Below are 10296 nucleotides of genomic sequence, written 5' to 3'. Positions count from 1 at the left end.
TACTCAAGCTGACCCATGTTGTTTAGTTCTCCAAGATAAACTTTGTTTGAGTTTCCCAATAGTTACTGCCTCTTTCTCCATTGGTTACTTCGTTGAGAGCATTAGCTTCTCCCTGGCCTGACATTATGTTGTTGGTAACATTTCCATTGTTGAGGATTCTTTAACCAATTCACATGGTCAATATATGAGGATTATCCCACTTCACCTGGGATTTTCATATCTGAAGATGTATCAGTTATCATATTGTCTAACTGATCATATTATGAGAGGCAACAATCTCATTTCATAGAAACTGCATAATCATGTTATTTCAATCCCATACTTGAAGAAGTCTACAGTTTTATCATATGTATCTCCCACTAGGGAAGCAAATTTCTTTGTGCCATTAGGAATCTGGTGATTGCTTCTCTACCCCTAGAAGAATTCTGGTGACTGCTTCGCTGCCCCTAGAAAAATTAACTGTCTCTTTTCATTTCCTCCTTCGCTCTTGTTATCATTAGAATCTTTGATTTTATAACACTGCCTCTTGGTGTGTCATATATTCATTTTTTTTTTTACAAAGAAAACCTTTTTTTCAAAAATGATTTTTCAAAAGATCTCTTTTGTTTTTGAAAACTAAAAGTCTCAATGTCTGTTTACAACAATGTTCAAGCAACTCTAGGATTTGTATTAAATCTCTTAGTAAAAGTAATCTTAGATGAAGGTAAGTGATGAGATGACCTTCTGCTTTGGTTTTCAAAGTGTTCAAGCGATTGCTTGAATGTATTTTGAAAGAAAAGGAACAATTGCCTTTTATTTTTAGAAACACTCATTTTAACAGCATGAATAATAATGAGTAATTATTTGCTACGTCATAACTCTTTATGAAAAAGTCTCTTATATTTTGAGAACGCTGTTTATTGATCCAGGTTGCTTTCTTGATTAGAAAGGACTTTAAAGGCATGTAATGTATTTATGGCTCAAGGCTGTAAAAGAAAGAGGATTTCATAAGCTAAAAAAAAAAGTATTTAAGGGTTTGAAAACTATAGATCACTGTTATCTTATCTTCATCTTTTCTTTTGCTATCTTGACAACAAAATGATACTAAATATTCCAAATTATGAATTTTTTTCTATTTGTTGGGAATTCTCTCAATTTGGAATTTTTTGTTGAATTCCTTGTTGTCAGACTTCATAAGCTCATATGTCTTCAAGATGATTTCCATGATCATTTCTTTCTTTTTGCCCCCAGTGTAGGGTGTGATCTTAGTTAAGGTTCTTATGAAAGAAAAAGCTTTAAATAGACTCGACTCAAATTGGGACTGCAAAGGATAATTTTAAAAGAAAGTGAAGGAATATCAAATATGGCATTTCCTCATTTCAAGTAAGATCAGTTAAAATCAATAAACTTTGTCCACATCCAGCGTAATGCTTTGGATTTATAAGATACCATGTTTTGTGAGTCCATGACAAGCTAATATACTACCAACCATTATTCATGCTGATAAAATGTAAGTCCAAGACATAATTTAAGTGATAATTGTTCCAATTGTATGTTTTTGACTTGTATGGTCATCTCTTTCAAGGGAATTGCTTTGAACATTATCCTAAACAAATCATTGATTTATTTCATTGAAATCATAAACAAAATCAATTCTTTTAAAACCTCATTTAAGAAGAATGGGTTCTCTTGTAAAAAAGTTTGAAAGATCAAATTATTGAGCCATTGAGATATGCATAGGCTTTTTGGTGAGGTATATGCAAAGAGAATTTCCTGGCCAAAACTTCATTTAATTGATTTTGATTGGATGAAACACATCATACATAATACTTTTTCACAGAATCAGAGTTCATAGGCCTAGGTAAATCATCTCCATCCATCCTAGTTAGTAATAGAGCCCCTCTGGAGAATGCTTTCTTCACTACATATGGGCCTTCATAGTTTGTTGCCCACTTGCTTCGGTCTTCACTTGGTAGTGGTAAGATTTTTTTTAGTATAAGATCCCCTTTTTTGAATTCTCTTGGTCGGACTTTTCGGTCATATGCTTTGGCCATCCTTCTTTGGTATAACTGGTGATGACAAATTACAGCCAACCTCTTCTCACTTATCATGTTTAGCTGCTCATATCTCACTTTAGCCCATTCAGCTTCTTCTAGTTCAGATTCTATTAGTACTCTCAAAGATGGAATTTCTACTTCCAAAGGCATCACCGCCTCCATCCCAAATACTAGTGAGTAAGGTGTAGCTCCAGTAGATGTTCTTGCTGCTGTGCGATATGCATGTAGAGCAAAGGGAAGCATCTCATGCCAATCCTTGTAAGTGACTACCATCTTCTAGATAATCTTTTTGATATTCTTGTTTGCAGCTTCGATAGCACCATTCATCTTTGGTTTGTAGGGAGATGAGTTTGAATGTTTAATTTTCCACTTCATGCACAATTCTGTGATCATTTTTCCATTAAAATTCTGGGCATTGTCGGTCACTATCTTCTCCGGTGAACCGTACTAGCAGATCAAATCTTTCTTAATGAAACTCTTGACCACCTTTTGAGTTACATGGGTATAAGAGCTAGCCTCTACCCACTTTGTGAAGTAATCAATTGCTACTCAGATAAATTGATGCTTATTGCTGGCCCTTGGGTTGATTGGCCCAATCACATCTATTCCCCACATTGCAAATGGCCATGATGATGTCATATTAAATATAGGAGCTGAAGGTGCATTTATCTTATCACTATATACTTGACATTTATGACATTTCCTGACATAATCAATGCAATTTTTCTCCATGATCATCCAGAAATACCCAGATCGTTGTAATTGTCTAGCCATCATATGCCCACTTGTATGAGTTGCACAAATTCCTTCATGAATTTCTTGCAATGCTACCTTAGCTTCGATTTCATCTAGACATCTTAGTAAATTTCCATTGAATGACCTTTTATATAGAATTTCTCCATCCAGGTAAAATTCCAGAGCTAACCTTCTCAAGGTCTTCATATCTGCTTTAGATGCCCCCAAGGGATACTCTTGATATTAGATAAACTGCTTGATGTCATAAAACCATGGGTTCCCATCTATTTCTCCTTCAATTGAACAACAACGAGCTGGAAAATTTCTAATCTCAATGCAAATTGGTTATACCCTGATTCCGTAATCAGTTTTGGCCATAAAAGCTAAGGTTGCCAAAGCATCAGTAGCAAACTGGTTTTTATCTCTTCCCATATAGGTAAAATCTATCTCATCAAAACCCTCAGTCAGTTTCGAGAGATATTGTTGATATGGTATCAGTTTTTCTTCCTTGGTTTGCCATTCGCCTTTCACTTGACAGATTATTAACACTGAATCCCCATAGACACCAAGCTTCTTTATTTGCATCTCCAAAGCAGCTTCTAATCCAAGGATACAAGCTTTATATTCAACAGTATTGTTAGTGCATTCAAATTGTAGTTTGACTGAGACAGGATATTACTTTTTGTTAGGTGAGATTATCACAACGCCTGCTCCATTACCAGAAACATTCACTGCCCCATCAAAATACATGATCCACCAATCATTCTTCTCTTTGTCTTCTTCTACTATCAACACATCGTCATTTGGGAAGTCAAATTTCAAAGGCTCATAATCTTTGATAGCATTATCTGCTAGATGATAAGCAATTACACTTCCTTTTACAGATTTTCTTGCTTTTATACAATGTCATACTCAGCCAACATTACTTGCCATCTTGTTATTCGGCTTGACAAGTAGGGTTTCTCAAAGATGTATTTAAGAGTATCCATTTTTTAGATCAGCCAGGTGGTATAATACAACATATATTGTCGAAGACGCTTCGTACTCCATACAAGAGCACAATATAACTTCTCAGTCATAGTATATCTGGATTCACAATCGGTAAACTTCTTACTCAGATAATAGATAGCTTGCTCCTTTCTTCCAGATTTATCATGTTGTCCCAATACACAACCCATTGCTACCTCAGTTCTGTCAAATACAAGATCAAAGGTCTTCCAGGCACAACTGGTACTAGCAAAGGTGGATTCTGTAAGTATTGCTTTATTTTATCAAAAGCCTCTTGACAATCTTTTTCCCATGTACCAGGGTTCTTTTTTTGAAGTAATCAAAAAATTGGCTCATATGTTGTTGTTAACTGAGATATGAATCGAGCGATGTAATTCAAACATCTTAAGAAGCCTCTTACTTCTTTCTCGATCTTAGGAACTGTCATAGCTTGAATTGCTTTCACTTTATCAGGATTGACCTCTATTCCTTTATTCCTTATCACAAATCCTAGCAACTTTCCAGACTTTACCCCAAACGAGCATTTTGAAGGATTCGGCTTCAACTGATACTTCCTTAGTCTTTCAAATAATTTTCTTAGAACCTGAACATGATCTTCTTCATTTTTAGACTTGGCAATCATATCATCAACATACACTTCAATCTCTTTATGTATCATATCATGGAAAAGTGTCACCATTGCCCTTTGATATGTGGCTCCAGCATTCTTTAACCCGAATGGTATCACTTTGTAGCAAAATGTTCCCCATGGTGTGACAAAAATGGTCTTCTCTTTATCTTCTTCAGCCATTTTAATCTGGTTATAACAGGAGAATCCATCCATGAAGGAGTAAGTTGAACTCATAGCTGCGTTGTCTACTAGGACGTCTATGTGAGGTAAAGGAAAATCATCTTTGGGACTAGCTTTGTTTAGATCCCTGAAATCTACACATACTCTGATTTTGTCATCCTTTTTTGGGACTACCACTATATTAGATACCCATTGAGGGTATTTAATAACTTCTAGAAAACCGACATCCCACTGCTTCTCTATCTCTGCCTTGACCTTGAGCACAATATCTAGGCGAGTTCTTTTTAATTTCTGCTTAACAGGTTTACATCCTTCTATCAAAGGTAATCTATGTACTACAATATCAATGTCTAAACCAGGCATATCTGCATAAGACCAGCCAAACACATTGATAAAGTCTTGTAGTAATGAGGTTAAATTGCATCTTTCTTCTGTAGTAATCAAAGTTCCAATCTTTAGCTCTCTTTTATCTTGCTTAGTGCCTACATTTATCACCTCTAATTCTTCCTTTGCAGGTTTCCAAGCATGCTCCAACTATTCTACCCGTCTAGCAAACTCTTCATTCCATTCCTCTTCATCCATTGCAATCTCATCCTTATCAAAGTTTGGCCATTCATTTTTAATGCAATATGTTTGTGGATTTATAGAGGATTCACTTTCAAAATTCCTGAAAGCAAAAGGTGTTTTTAGTGTGAATGCATATCTTGTAGCCGAACAAAACAAAAAGAAGATAATAAATGCTGATGAAAATGCTTGATCTCAATAATATTTTAAAAGTTGGCTCAACAATTATAAAAAGACCTTATGTTGTCATCTTGAGCCAAGATTTCCAACTAGGTATAAAAACACAAAGCAAACTACAATGCAAAGCACACAGAGCACATAAAAGCAAATATAAGTAGACGTTTAATCATTACTTCTTGAAAACAACTAGGGCTTCTTCAATCTCCCAATTCTGGAATACTTCTTCAACTGAAAGCTTTCGCACAAAAGCGCTTGTTGGAGCCTCTTCTAAAGAATGGACAGTTAACTAAGGTAACAATTCATCTTCTTTTGTTGTTTTTTGCTCATCATCACAGTTCCAGCCTTTTCCTTCACCTTCCTCTACATTGTTGATATCCATGACAGAAGTTTCTCTCCCAAGACTTCCATCATGTTTTCAGGTTTCATCACATATGCTGACTTTGGAAAAGAAACATGGATAGGTGGGATTACAATGTCTTCTTCCTCTGGCTTTCTTCCTTCTATTCTAGCCAACCTTCTTTCTCGCTTTATCCTAGCAGCTCTCTTGTGATCGTCTTTCTTAGGCTTAAAGCCAGGCCCAAACCTCTAATCAACAACCTTAATTTTCATCATGTTGACTCTTTTAAGATTTCCAGCAATTGGATCATTCTGGAATGGTAGCCCATGTTTCAAAAAGCATTTAGCTATCATTCTAGCAGTATCAGAAATAACTAGTCTTCTCAACACCGTATTCTCCGGTACCCATTCGGTGTTCACAATCTCGAAGGCATGGAGATTTCCATCTTTGCAATCTTCTGCTTCAATATAAGGGACCGCCACATTCCTTATCATGGACAAGGTTTCTTCAGCCTTAACTTTCACTAGAGTACCATTGATAATGTACTTTAGACATTAGTGTAGAGATGATGTCACAGCCCTAGAGGCGTGTATCCATGGCCTTCCTAATAACATGCTATACGAAGGATGGATATCCATCACTTGTAGGGTTATCAAAAACATCTGAGGCCCTACAAACAATTCAATGTCAATGGTCCCTATCACCTGTCTAGGGGAACCATCATATGCTCTAGCTGTCATAGTACTTGGCCTCATATGAGTAGCATCAATTGGCATCTCATCTAGCATATGCCTTGGTAGCACATTCAAAGCTGAACCATTATCCACAAGCACTTTGCCGATTAGACAGTCCTTATATTTCACAGTGATATACAAGGGCTTGTTATGCCCCGTCCTTTTCAGGTCTAGCTCATCTTCAGTGAAGTATAAGTAATTGGAGGCTTGAATTCTTCCCACCAAATGCTCCATTGTATCCTGAGTAATATCTTGTGGCACATATGCTTCATTCAACACCTTTTGCAATGCTTTACAGTGTAACTCAGAACTCAAGATAAGTGACATTAAAGAGATTCTAACAGGAGTTTTCTTCAACTGATCTACCATACTATACTCACTATACTTCATCAACTTCAGAAATTCATTAGACTCCTCTTCACTTATAGGTTTGTTCACTTCCATATCTTTAAAAGCATCAACTGTTTCTTTTCCTTTAGCTTTCCTCTGCCTCTCTAATTCTTCTAGTGTAAAACACCGACCACTTCGAGTTAAACCACCGATTTCAATATGGAAGATTGGAGTATGATTTTTAATATTGAAAGCATACCCATAATTGTAAGGCATTGTGCCCTAACTTCCATTATTAGTGCATACAGGCATGGTTAGGATTAGTTTTGGTGGACCACCCACAGTTGGTTGGAGTCTACAAACCTCTTTTCTTTTTCTCTTGACGGCCTATCATCCCAACTTCACTACTTTCTTCTTCACTTTCTATCCGTATCATGCCGAAAATCAGCATCCTTTTCACTTCTTGGTGAAATTCTTCGCAATCATCAATGTGATGTCCCACCTTATCATGAAACTTACAGTAATTATTTCCATTCATTACTGGTTCAAACTTGGATAAATATCCAGACTGTACCATCATACCATATAGTTTTTCCATGGAAACCTTCAAAGTTCTTTCCTTCTTACCCTCTACTCCTACAACATTCACCCCTCCACTGCTTGTAGCATGATTGGGTAAAGGGTTGGAATTCACATTGCAGAAGCTTGTTTTTAAATGCATTACAACTTTCAATGTTATGCCCAACAATGCCAGCATGATACTCACATGTCATATCAGGCTTATACCAATTTGGGTATGGAGGTTGTAGTGGGGTTAAGGGAACAGGGGCCACTTGCCCAATACTCAACAACTTCGAATACATTTCTCCCAAGGGGAGTGATAATGGTGGCAATCGTTCTTGGATTCTTTGAAAATTCCTTCTTGGAGGATTAACAATCTGGTTACTTTGTTGGTCATTTGGTTGGTTTTGTTGGTTGCTAGGGAAAGGTTTAGTGAAGTTTACACTTGCAACTTATTAGGTAGGTATTTGGAAGTTATAATGATGGTAATTTTTCTTCTTACCCTTGTACTTTCCTTCCACATTGTTCACCTTGGAATCCTTTTTTTTCCTAGTAAAGCCTTTCTTCTCTGTAGGCTCTAACATTCTCCCCATTCTTATTGCTTGTTCTATCCTCTCAACAATAGTTACAGCATCATAGAAATGCTGAGCTGAACTACCCACTAGGTGTTCAAAGTAAGGAGATTTAAAAGTGTTGGAAAATAGAGTAACCATTTCATTTTCTAACAAAGGGGGTTGCACATGAGATGCTTTTTCACGCCATCTCAAAGTGTATTCTCTTACAGTCTCTTTGTTGCCCTTCTCCATGACTAACAAGCTTGATCTGTCCGGGGCTACCTCCATGTTGAATTTATACTACTCCACAAAAGCTTTGACCAAATCTTTCCACTTTCTGATCTTTGTATTATCTAGCCTTGTATACTAGCTTAGTGCTGATCCAGAAAGACTGTCTTGAAAGAAATGGATAAGAAGTTTCTCATCGTTCACCACTTCTGCCATCTTATTGCAATTAGATTTAAGATGAGTGACTGGGCATTCAGTTCCCGTATACTTGATAAATTCTGGTACCCTAAATTCTTTAGGTACAGCTAAATTTGGGACTAAACACATCTCTGCAGCATGAACAGGATCATATAAGTCTGCCCCTTCAACTACTCTCAATCTTTCTTCTAGAGTTGTCAATTTATCATAATCAATATGTTTAGAGTATCTCATTTTATATGAGTCATCAGTTGTCAAGTTTATAATCGGCACTTGTGTTGGTGGAACATTGGCAGTGAACTGCTGTTCAAATGAAGAAGGATTTGCCCCTAAATTTTGAGAAGTGAATACAAAAGGAGCTATTGGCGTAGATACAAATAGAGTTGTAACTACTGGCTGAGTAGAGGTATCCTCTCCAGACTTGGATACCAGGGTCTGCTCGAGTAGACTTATAAGTCGTGCGATATCATTTTTCATGCTCTTCAACTCCCTTTGATAGTGAGCCTCTAGATGTGCTCTTTCTTCGTTCTCCATTATCTTTCTTCGTAGTCGAGTGTAATGAATTTTATGGTTTAGGGGACCTATATTTCAACCTGAATGAATTCAAGTAAAATGAATAAAATGCACAAATAGATGCAAAATGCCATATGGATGATACATGCTTGTTGTTTGTTTCAGGTTTTCCTTTAACTTAGATGAGGAACAGACTAGATCAGATTCTTTTAAGAAAGTTCTCACTAAGGACTCCAAACCTACAGGAACTTGAACCGATTTAGGGAAGAAATTTGATGCCATAAATCCATATCAAAATAAACATTTCTCATAATGAAAAGATGATGAAATTGTCTTTTATTGGTTTACAATATTAGAATCATAACAAGTCAATCTTTCCAAAGCCTTGGACCATCATATGCTACTATCTCATTAATTCCATCTCTGATTAACCCAAAAAACTGATGGAATTCATTTCTAGTCATTGGCTCACCATCTGCTATTTGTTGGGCTATACTTCTTAATCCTGAAGCATAATTCTTGGCATCATCTGCTTGTACATGATAGCGCATAACTTCAGAAGCCCAACATTCTACTTCTTTTTCTACATTTTCTTTTTTTGATGATAAGGTTTGCTCAATGGAAAGCAAATGGTCCACCTGCTCATCTAAATTGGCAATTATTGTATCTTGATTTTGACACTGTTCCTGGAGTGATTTATTTGCCTTCCAACTTTAATGTCATTTCCTCATATTTTGATGCTCTTCTAACCCATCTCTTCATGTTGACATCTTGCTTCCTCTTATCTTTTGACAGAAGTGCATATTTTTCTTGTAGCTGTTGGAACTCAAGTTATTGATGTTGTAGCTGAGTTGACAAGTCATCCTTTTCCTGTTTTATGATAGCCAATGCTTTTTCTCGAATGGTTAGATTAGATGCTAACTTTCTTTTTTTAGCTGCTAACTCTTCCACTTCAGCATTCAAATTTAGGTTATAAGATTCTTGTTGAGCATGAACTTCTTCGTGTATGTCTTCAGCAGACTGAATCAAAGACTTGGATGGCCATTCAAATGGAGGAACTTTGTATCCTTTCCCTCTCTTCTTTTGCCATATTGGATATCCTTTAGTTGTTTTTCCTTCTACTCTCTTAGCAGAAGTAACCCTACCAGGATGTTTCCATGCCTTTTTCACCGACTCTAATAATTTCTTTGAGGTCTTGAAATCTTCATAAAATGTTGCCAGTTCGGTAGTTCTTGGAATAAATTGCTCAAATCCAAACTATCGTAAAACCATGTTAGGACAATAACTAATACAGCAGCGGGCTCCTATCAATGAGACCCATGGGTACTCACCACAGTATGCCAGATAAGATTTGAAGTAAGAATATCGACTCCTCCAATGAAATTGAGATTTACTCAGACTCAGAAACATTGATTCCTATGTAGTTCTTCCTACTTCATGCAAATGTTTTTCAGAAAAATTCTCCAACTTAGAATAAAGATGCCATGGGGTACCAACCAAACCTGAAATCTTCCCCTCAATCATGTTC

The 10296-nt window shown here is 36.5% G+C and overlaps 1 pseudogene; it reads right to left on the bottom strand.

Moving 5' to 3' along the window:
* Window positions 1–2483: 2483 nt before the first annotated feature.
* Window positions 2484–8732, bottom strand: LOC105112045 (uncharacterized; annotated as a pseudogene).
* Window positions 8733–10296: the final 1564 nt, after the last annotated feature.

Source organism: Populus euphratica, unplaced genomic scaffold, assembly GCF_000495115.2.
Source record: "Populus euphratica unplaced genomic scaffold, PopEup_1.0 scaffold343.1, whole genome shotgun sequence".
Lineage (NCBI taxonomy): Eukaryota > Viridiplantae > Streptophyta > Magnoliopsida > Malpighiales > Salicaceae > Populus > Populus euphratica.
The sequence above is the reverse complement of the archived record's forward strand: the minus strand, read 5'-3'. Positions and strand labels throughout refer to the sequence as shown.